The following is a 10,106-nucleotide window of genomic DNA, read 5'->3' as shown; positions in this document are numbered from 1 at the left end:
TACTTTTGCACAGGGCCCATAGGGATCTGGTCAACAGTAGTGCACTATAAAGGGATGCCATTTGGGATGCACACTATAGCTCCATAGCTGGGTATGTAATCTTGTCCTATACCTCAGCTGTACGCCGTGGGGCTGGGTAAGTAATCTTGTCCTATACCTTAGCTGTACGCCGTGGGGCAGGGTATGTAATCTTGTCCTATACCTCAGCTCTACACCTTGGGGCAGGGTATGTAATCTTGTCCTATACCTTAGCTCTACACCGTGGGGCAGGGTATGTAATCTTGTCCTATACCTCAGCTCTACACCTTGGGGCAGGGTATGTAATCTTGTCCTATACCTCAGCTCTACACCGTGGGGCAGGGTATGTAATCTTGTCCTATACCTTAGCTCTACACCGTGGGGCAGGGTATGTAATCTTGTCCTATACCTCAGCTCTACACCGTGGGGCAGGGTATGTAATCTTGTCCTATACCTTAGCTCTACGCCGTGGGGCTGGGTATGTAATCTTGTCCTATACCTCAGCTCTACACCGTGGGGCAGGGTATGTAATCTTGTCCTATACCTTAGCTCTACACCGTGGGGCAGGGTATGTAATCTTGTCCTATACCTCAGCTCTACACCGTGGGGCAGGGTATGTAATCTTGTCCTATACCTTAGCTCTACGCCGTGGGGCTGGGTATGTAATCTTGTCCTATACCTCAGCTCTACACCGTGGGGCTTCATGGTATGCTGGGTCCCAGTGGGAACATCATTCTCATCTTCTCAGTATCAAAGGCTGTGTGCTCTTTAACGAGGTTATGTAAGATTATCTGGTTCAAACCCTCCGAGCTACTCTTAATTAGGACAGCCTATAAGCTACGCTCTCTCTTTCTGTTTCACCCTACTGCTCTCTCTTTCTGTTCCATTCTACTGCTCTCTCTTTCTGTTCCATCCTACTGCTCTCTCTTTCTGTTCCATCCTACTGCTCTCTCTTTCTGTTTCACCCTACAGCTCTCTCTTTCTGTTTCACCCTACTGCTCTCTCTTTCTGTTTAACCCTACTGCTCTCTCTTTCTGTTCCATCCTACTGCTCTCTCTTTCTGTTCCATCCTACTGCTCTCTCTTTCTGTTCCATCCTACTGCTCTCTCTTTCTGTTTCACCCTACTGCTCTCTCTTTCTGTTCCATTCTACTGCTCTCTCTTTCTGTTCCATCCTACTGCTCTCTCTTTCTGTTTCACCCTACTGCTATCTCTTTCTGTTTCACCCTACTGCTCTCTCTTTCTGTTTCACCCTACTGCTCTCTCTTTCTGTTTCACCCTACTGCTCTATCTTTCTGTTCCATCCTACTGCTCTCTCTTTCTGTTCCATCCTACTGCTCTCTCTTTCTGTTTCACCCTACTGCTCTCTCTTTCTGTTCCATCCTACTGCTCTCTCTTTCTGTTTCACCCTACTGCTCTCTCTTTCTGTTTCACCCTACTGCTTTCTCTTTCTGTTTCACCATACTGCTCTCTCTTTCTGTTTCACCCTACTGCTCTCTCTTTCTGTTCCATCCTACTGCTCTCTCTTTCTGTTCCATCCTACTGCTCTCTCTTTCTGTTTCACCCTACTGCTCTCTCTTTCTGTTCCATCCTACTGCTCTCTCTTTCTGTTCCATCCTACTGCTCTCTCTTTCTGTTTCACCCTACTGCTCTCTCTTTCTGTTTCACCCTAATGCTCTCTCTTTCTGTTTCACCCTACTGCTCTCTCTTTCTGTTTCACCCTACTGCTCTCTCTTTCTGTTTCACCCTACTGCTCTCTCTTTCTGTTTCACCCTACTGCTCTCTCTTTCTGTTTCACCCTACTGCTCTCTCTTTCTGTTTCACCATACTGCTCTCTCTTTCTGTTCCATCCTACTGCTCTCTCTTTCTGTTTCACCCTACTGCTCTCTCTTTCTGTTAACCCTACTGCTCTCTCTTGATGTTTCACCCTACTGCTCTCTCTTTCCTTTTTCACCCTACTGCTCTCTCTTTCTGTTCCATCCTACTGCTCTCTCTTTCTGTTTCACCCTACTGCTCTCTCTTTCTCTATTTGTTACAACCAGTGATATCTCTCTTTGTTAGAGTGTTCCATCCTACTGTTCCTTCTCTCTTTGTTAGTGTTCCATCCTACTGATCCTTCTCTATTTGTTATAGTGTTCCATCCTACTGTTCCTTCTCTCTTTGTTAGTGTTCCATCCTACTGTACCTTCTCTCTTTGTTAGAGTGTTCCATCCTACTGTTCCATCTCTCTTTGTTAGTGTTCCATCCTACTGTTCCTTCTCTCTTTGTTAGAGTGTTCCATCCTACTGTTCCTTCTCTCTTTGTTAGTGTTCCATCCTACTGTTCCTTCCCTCTTTGTTAGTGTTCCATCCTACTGTTCCTTCTCTCTTTGTTAGAGTGTTCCATCCTACTGTTCCTTCTCTCTTTGTTAGAATGTTCCATCCTACTGTTCATTCTCTCTTTGTTAGTGTTCCATCATACTGTTCCTTCTCTCTTTGTTAGTGTTCCATCCTACTGTTCCTTCTCTCTTTGTTAGAGTGTTCCATCCTACTGTTCCTTCTCTCTTTGTTAGTGTTCCATCCTACTGTTCCTTCTCTCTTTGTTAGAGTGTTCCATCCTACTGTTCGTTCTCTCTTTGTTAGTTTTCCATCCTACTGTTCCTTCTCTCTTTGTTAGTGTTCCATCCTACTGTTCCTTCTCTCTTTGTTAGAGTGGTCCATCCTACTGTTCCTTCTCTCTTTGTTAGAGTGGTCCATCCTACTGTTCCTTCTCTATTTGTTAGTGTTCCATCCTACTGTTCCTTCTCTCTTTGTTAGAGTGTTTTATCCTACTGTTCCTTCCCTCTTTGTTAGTGTTCCATCCTACTGTTCCTTCTCTCTTTGTTAGAGTGTTCCATCCTACTGTTCCTTCTCTCTTTGTTAGAGTGTTCCATCCTACTGTTCCTTCTTTCTTTGTTAGTGTTCCATCATACTGTTCCTTCTCTCTTTGTTAGTGTTCCATCCTACTGTTCCTTCTCTCTTTGTTAGAGTGTTCCATCCTACTGTTCCTTCTCTCTTTGTTAGTGTTCCATCCTACTGTTCCTTCTCTCTTTGTTAGAGTGTTCCATCCTACTGTTCCTTCTCTCTTTGTTAGTGTTCCATCCTACTGTTCCTTCTCTCTTTTTAGTGTTCCATCCTACTGTTCCTTCTCTCTTTGTTAGAGTGGTCCATCCTACTGTTCCTTCTCTATTTGTTAGTGTTCCATCCTACTGTTCCTTCTCTCTTTGTTAGAGTGTTCCATCCTACTGTTCCTTCTCTCTTTGTTAGTGTTCCATCCTACTGTTCCTTCTCTCTTTGTTAGTGTTCCATCCTACTGTTCCTTCTCTCTTTGTTAGTGTTCCATCCTAATGTTCCTTCTCTCTTTGTTAGAGTGTTCCATCCTACTGTTCATTCTCTCTTTGTTAGTGTTCCATCCTACTGTTCCTTCTCTCTTTGTTAGAGTGTTCCATCCTACTGTACCTTCTCTCTTTGTTAGAGTGTTCCATCCTACTGTTCCCTCTCTCTTTGTTAGAGTGTTCCATCCTACTGTTCATTCTCTCTTTGTTAGAGTTTTCCATCCTACTGTTCCTTCTCTCTTTGTTAGTGTTCCATCCTACTGTTCCTTCTCTCTTTGTTAGTGTTCCATCCTACTGTTCCTTCTCTCTTTGTTAGTGTTCCATCCTACTGTTCCTTCTCTCTTTGTTAGAGTGTTACATCCTACTGTTCCTTATCTCTTTGTTAGAGTGTTCCATCCTACTATTCCTTCTCTCTTTGTTAGTGTTCCATCCTACTGTTCCTTCTCTCTTTGTTAGAGTGTTCCATCCTACTGTTCCTTCTCTCTTTGTTAGAGTGTTCCATCCTACTGTTCCTTCTCTCTTTGTTAGTGTTCCATCCTACTGTTCCTTCTCTCTTTGTTAGTGTTCCATCCTACTGTTCCTTCTCTCTTTGTTAGTGTTACATCCTACTGTTCCTTCTCTCTTTGTTAGAGTGTTCCATCCTACTGTTCCTTCTCTCTTTGTTAGTGTTCCATCCTACTGTTCCTTCTCTCTTTGTTAGAGTGTTCCATCCTACTGTTCCTTCTCTCTTTGATAGTGTTACATCCTACTGTTCCTTCTCTCTTTGTTAGTGTTCCATCCAACTGTTCCTTCTCTCTTTGTTAGTGTTCCATCCTACTGTTCCTTCTCTCTTTGTTAGATTGTTCCATCCTACTGTTCCTTCTCTCTTTGTTAGTGTTCCATCCTACTGTTCCTTCTCTCTTTGTTAGAGTGTTCCATCCTACTGTTCCTTCTCTCTTTGTTAGAGTGTTCCATCCTACTGTTCCTTCTCTCTTTGTTAGAGTGTTCCATCCTACTGTTCCTTCTCTCTTTGTTAGTGTTCCATCCTACTGTTCCTTCTCTCTTTGTTAGTGTTCCATCCTACTGTTCCTTCTCTCTTTGTTAGAGTGTTCCATCCTACTGTTCCTTCTCTATTTGTTAGTGTTCCATCCTACTGTTCCTTCTCTCTTTGTTAGTGTTCAATCCTACTGTTCCTTCTCTCTTTGTTAGTGTTTTCCATCCTACTGTTCCTTCTCTCTTTGTTTGTGTTCCATCCTACTGTTCCTTCTCTCTTTGTTAGTGTTCCATCCTACTGTTCCTTCTCTCTTTGTTAGAGTGTTCCATCCTACTGTTCCTTCTCTCTTTGTTAGTGTTCCATCCTACTGTTCCTTCTCTCTTTGTTAGTGTTACATCCTACTGTTCCTTCTCTCTTTGTTAGTGTTCCATTATACTGTTCCTTCTCTCTTTGTTAGTGTTCCATCCTACTGTTCCTTCTCTCTTTATTAGTGTTCCATACTACTGTTCCTTCTCTCTTTGTTAGAGTGTTACATCCTACTGTTCCTTCTCTCTTTGTTAGTGTTACATCCTACTGTTCCTTCTCTCTTTGTTAGTGTTCCATCCTACTGTTCCTTCTCTCTTTGTTAGTGTTCCATCCTACTGTTCCTTCTCTCTTTGTTAGTGTTACATCGTACTGTTCCTTCTCTCTTTGTTAGTGTTCCATCCTACTGTTCCTTCTCTCTTTGTTAGAGTGTTACATCCTACTGTTCCTTCTCTCTTTGTTAGAGTGTTCAATCCTATTGTTCCTTCTCTCTTTGTTAGTGTTCCATCCTACTGTTCCTTCTCTCTTTGTTAGTGTTCCATCCTACTGTTCCTTCTCTCTTTGTTAGAGTGTTCCATCCTACTGTTCCTTCTCTCTTTGTTAGTGTTCCATCCTACTGTTCCATCTCTCTCTTTGTTAGAGTGTTCCATCGTACTGTTCCTTCTCTCGTTGTTAGTGTTCCATCCTACTGTTCCTTCTCTCTTTGTTAGTGTTCCATCCTACTGTTCCTTCTCTCTTTGTTAGTGTTCCATCCTACTGTTCCTTTTCTCTTTGTTAGAGTGTTCCATCCTACTGTTCATTCTCTCTTTGTTAGTGTACCATCCTACTGTTCCTTCTCTCTTTGTTAGAGTGTTACATCCTACTGTTCCTTCTCTCTTTGTTAGTGTTCCATCCTACTGTTCCTTCTCTCTTTGTTAGTGTTCCATCCTACTGTTCCTTCTCTCTTTGTTAGTGTTCCATCCTACTGTTTCTTATCTCTTTGTTAGTGTTACATCCTACTGTTCCTTCTCTCTTTGTTAGTGTTCCATCCTACTGTTCCTTCTCTCTTTGTTAGAGTGTTCCATCCTACTGTTTCTTCTCTCTTTGTTAGTGTTACATCCTACTGTTCCTTCTCTCTTTGTTAGTGTTCCATCCTACTGTTCATTCTCTCTTTGTTAGAGTGTTCCATCCTACTGTTCCTTCTCTCTTTATTAGTGTTCCATCCTACTGTTCCTTCTCTATTTGTTAGTGTTCCATCCTACTGTCCCTTCTCTCTTTTTTAGTGTTCCATCCTACTGTTCCTCTCTCTTTGTTAGTGTTCCATCCTACTGTTCCTTCTCTCTTTGTTAGTGTTCTATCCTACTGTTCCTTCTCTCTTTGTTAGTGTTCCATCATACTGTTCATTCTCTCTTTGTTAGTGTTCCATCCTACTGTTCATTCTCTCTTTGTTAGTGTTCCATCCTACTGTTCCTTCTCTCTTTGGTAGAGTGTTCCATCCTACTGTTCCTTCTCTCTTTGTTAGAGTGTTCCATCCTACTGTTCCTTCTCTCTTTGTTAGTGTTCCATCCTACTGTTCATTCTCTCTTTGTTAGTGTCCCATCCTACTGTTCCTTCTCTCTTTGTTAGAGTGTTCCATCCTACTGTTCCTTCTCTCTTTGTTAGAGTGTTCCATCCTACTGTTCCTTCTCTCTTTGTTAGTGTTCCATCCTACTGTTCCTTCTCTCTTTGTTAGAGTGTTACATCCTACTGTTCCTTCTCTCTTTGTTAGTGTTCCATCATACTGTTCCTTCTCTCTTTGTTAGTGTTCCATCCTACTGTTCCTTCTCTCTTTGTTAGTGTTCCATCCTACTGTTCCTTCTCTCTTTGTTAGAGTGTTCCATCCTACTGTTCCTTCTCTCTTTGTTAGTGTTCCATCCTACTGTTCCTTCTCTCTTTGTTAGAGTGTTCCATCCTACTGTTCCTTCTCTCGTTGTTAGTGTTCCATCCTACTGTTCCTTCTCTCTTTGTTAGAGTGTTCCATCCTACTGTTCCTTCTCTCTTTGTTAGTGTTCCATCCTACTGTTCCTTTTCTCTTTGTTAGAGTGTTCCATCCTACTGTTCCTTCTCTCTTTGTTAGTGTACCATCCTACTGTTCCTTCTCTCTTTGTTAGAGTGTTACATCCTACTGTTCCTTCTCTCTTTGTTAGTGTTCCATCCTACTGTTCCTTCTCTCTTTGTTAGTGTTCCATCCTACTGTTCCTTCTCTCTTTGTTAGTGTTCCATCCTACTGTTTCTTCTCTCTTTGTTAGTGTTACATCCTACTGTTCCTTCTCTCTTTGTTAGTGTTCCATCCTACTGTTCCTTCTCTCTTTGTTAGTGTTCCATCCTACTGTTTCTTATCTCTTTGTTAGTGTTACATCCTACTGTTCCTTCTCTCTTTGTTAGTGTTCCATCCTACTGTTCCTTCTCTCTTTGTTAGTGTTCCATCCTACTGTTCCTTCTCTCTTTATTAGTGTTCCATCCTACTGTTCCTTCTCTCTTTGTTAGTGTTCCATCCTACTGTTCCTTCTCTCTTTTTTAGTGTTCCATCCTACTGTTCCTCTCTCTTTGTTAGTGTTCCATCCTACTGTTCCTTCTCTCTTTGTTAGTGTTCCATCCTACTGTTCCTTCTCTCTTTGTTAGTGTTCCATCCTACTGTTCCTTCTCTCTTTGTTAGTGTTCCATCCTACTGTTCCTTCTCTCTTTGTTAGTGTTCCATCCTACTGTTCCTTCTCTCTTTGGTAGAGTGTTCCATCCTACTGTTCCTTCTCTCTTTGTTAGAGTGTTCCATCCTACTGTTCCTTCTCTCTTTGTTAGTGTTCCATCCTACTGTTCATTCTCTCTTTGTTAGTGTCCCATCCTACTGTTCCTTCTCTCTTTGTTAGTGTTCCATCCTACTGTTCCTTCTCTCTTTGTTAGAGTGTTCAATCCTACTGTTCCTTCTCTCTTTGTTAGAGTGTTCCATCCTACTGTTCCTTCTCTCTTTGTTAGAGTGTTCCATCATACTGTTCCTTCTCTCTTTGTTAGAGTGTTCCATCCTACTGTTCCTTCTCTCTGTTAGAATGTTCCATCCTACTGTTCCTTCTCTCTTTGTTAGAGTGTTCCATCCTACTGTTCCTTCTCTCTTTGTTAGAGTGTTCCATCCTACTGTTCCTTCTCTCTTTGTTAGAGTGTTCCATCCTACTGTTCCTTCTCTCTTTGTTAGAGTGTTCCATCCTACTGTTCCTTCTCTCTTTGTTAGTGTTCCATCCTACTGTTCCTTCTCTCTTTGTTAGTGTTCCATCCTACTGTTCCTTCTCTCTTTGTTAGAGTGTTCCATCCTACTGTTCTTTCTCTCTTTGTTAGTGTTCCATCCTACTGTTCCTTCTCTCTTTGTTAGAGTGTTCCATCCTACTGTTCCTTCTCTCTTTGTTAGTGTTCCATCCTACTGTCCATTCTCTCTTTGTTAGAGTGTTCCATCCTACTGTTCATTCTCTCTTTGTTAGTGTTCCATCCTACTGTTCATTCTCTCTTTGTTAGTGTTCCATCCTACTGTTCCTTCTCTCTTTGTTAGAGTGTTCCATCCTACTGTTCCTTCTCTCTTTGTTAGAGTGTTCCATCCTACTGTTCCTTCTCTCTTTGTTAGTGTTCCATCCTACTGTTCCTTCTCTCTTTGTTAGTGTTCCATCCTACTGTTCCTTCTCTCTTTGTTAGAGTGTTCCATCCTACTGTTCCTTCTCTCTTTGTTAGTGTTCCATCCTACTGTTCCTTCTCTCTTTGTTAGAGTGTTCCATCCTACTGTTCCTTCTCTCTTTGTTAGAGTGTTCCATCCTACTGTTCCTTCTCTCTTTGTTAGAGTGTTCCATCTTACTGTTCCTTCTCTCTTTGTTAGAGTGTTCCATCCTACTGTTCCTTCTCTCTTTGTTAGAGTGTTCCATCCTACTGTTCCTTCTCTCTTTGTTAGTGTTCCATCCTACTGTTCCTTCTCTCTTTGTTAGTGTTCCATCCTACTTTTCCTTCTCTCTTTGTTAGAGTGTTCCATCCTACTGTTCCTTCTCTCTTTGTTAGAGTGTTCCATCCTCCTGTTCCTTCTCTCTTTGTTAGAGTGTTCCATCCTACTGTTCCTTCTCTCTTTGTTAGAGTGTTCCATCCTACTGTTCCTTCTCTCTTTGTTAGAGTGTTCCATCCTACTGTTCCTTCTCTCTTTGTTAGTGTTCCATCCTACTGTTCCTTCTCTCTTTGTTAGAGTGTTCCATCCTACTGTTCCTTCTCTCTTTGTTAGTGTTCCATCCTACTGTTCCTTCTCTCTTTGTTAGAGTGTTCCATCCTACTGTTCCTTCTCTCTTTGTTAGAGTGTTCCATCCTACTGTTCCTTCTCTCTTTGTTAGTGTTCCATCCTACTGTTCCTTCTCTCTTTGTTAGAGTGTTCCATCCTACTGTTCCTTCTCTCTTTGTTAGAGTGTTCCATCCTACTGTTCCTTCTCTCTTTGTTAGTGTTCCATCCTACTGTTCCTTCTCTCTTTGTTAGTGTTCCATCCTACTGTTCCTTCTCTCTTTGTTAGAGTGTTCCATCCTACTGTTCCTTCTCTCTTTGTTAGTGTTCCATCCTACTGTTCCTTCTCTCTTTGTTAGAGTGTTCCATCCTACTGTTCCTTCTCTCTTTGTTAGAGTGTTCCATCCTACTGTTCCTTCTCTCTTCGTTAGTGTTCCATCCTACTGTTCCTTCTCTCTTTGTTAGAGTGTTCCATCCTACTGTTCCTTCTCTCTTTGTTAGTGTTCCATCCTACTGTTCATTCTCTCTTTGTTACAAACACACACACCACACACACATCATACACATTTGTCAGACAGACCGGAGAGATTATACAAATCCAAGGTGACTCTTAAGATGCAGAGATTTAACAAAATACATTAAATCAAAGAGGTTATGCTTCTACTGCAAGAATGTCCAACTAATATTTAAATGGGAAGTACTTTATCCTCCCACTTGACACAGGTTTAAACACTACAGCTATCTGATAGGGTTTGTATTCCTCTCATAGACAGACAGACCAAAGAGGAGAATCCAGTATATACTGTACACTGTAAAAGGTGACTTCTTGATACATTCTACAAGAGAAGGTTTCCAGAGGTAACCAAAGTGGGGTGTCACTCAGGGCAGGGGTGACAACATTGTAAGCCTCGAGAGGGAGGGGACAGGGGATCTCTCTCTCTCTCCTCAAGGTCGTTCTGACCTCATAGCTGGGTATGTTTCCATCCTAAAGCAATAAGAGGAGGGAACTACGAGTGCAGGGTGTCAGGGAGATAAGCCTGCCTCACTGAAACAATGCATACCTCTCTTCTGAACTACACCACAGATATAGAGAGGGAAGGACACAGCCTGTTCTGTTTGTAGACTACACTTCCCAACCTCTGCTAAGTCATATTTACAAGTTCCCTCAGCAGATGCACTCTATACAGATCCATGGACACAAACCTCTCTTTC

This window comes from Coregonus lavaretus (assembly GCF_964263955.1).
Source record: "Coregonus lavaretus genome assembly, chromosome: 27".
NCBI lineage: Eukaryota > Metazoa > Chordata > Actinopteri > Salmoniformes > Salmonidae > Coregonus > Coregonus lavaretus.
This window is presented reverse-complemented; position numbering follows the sequence as displayed.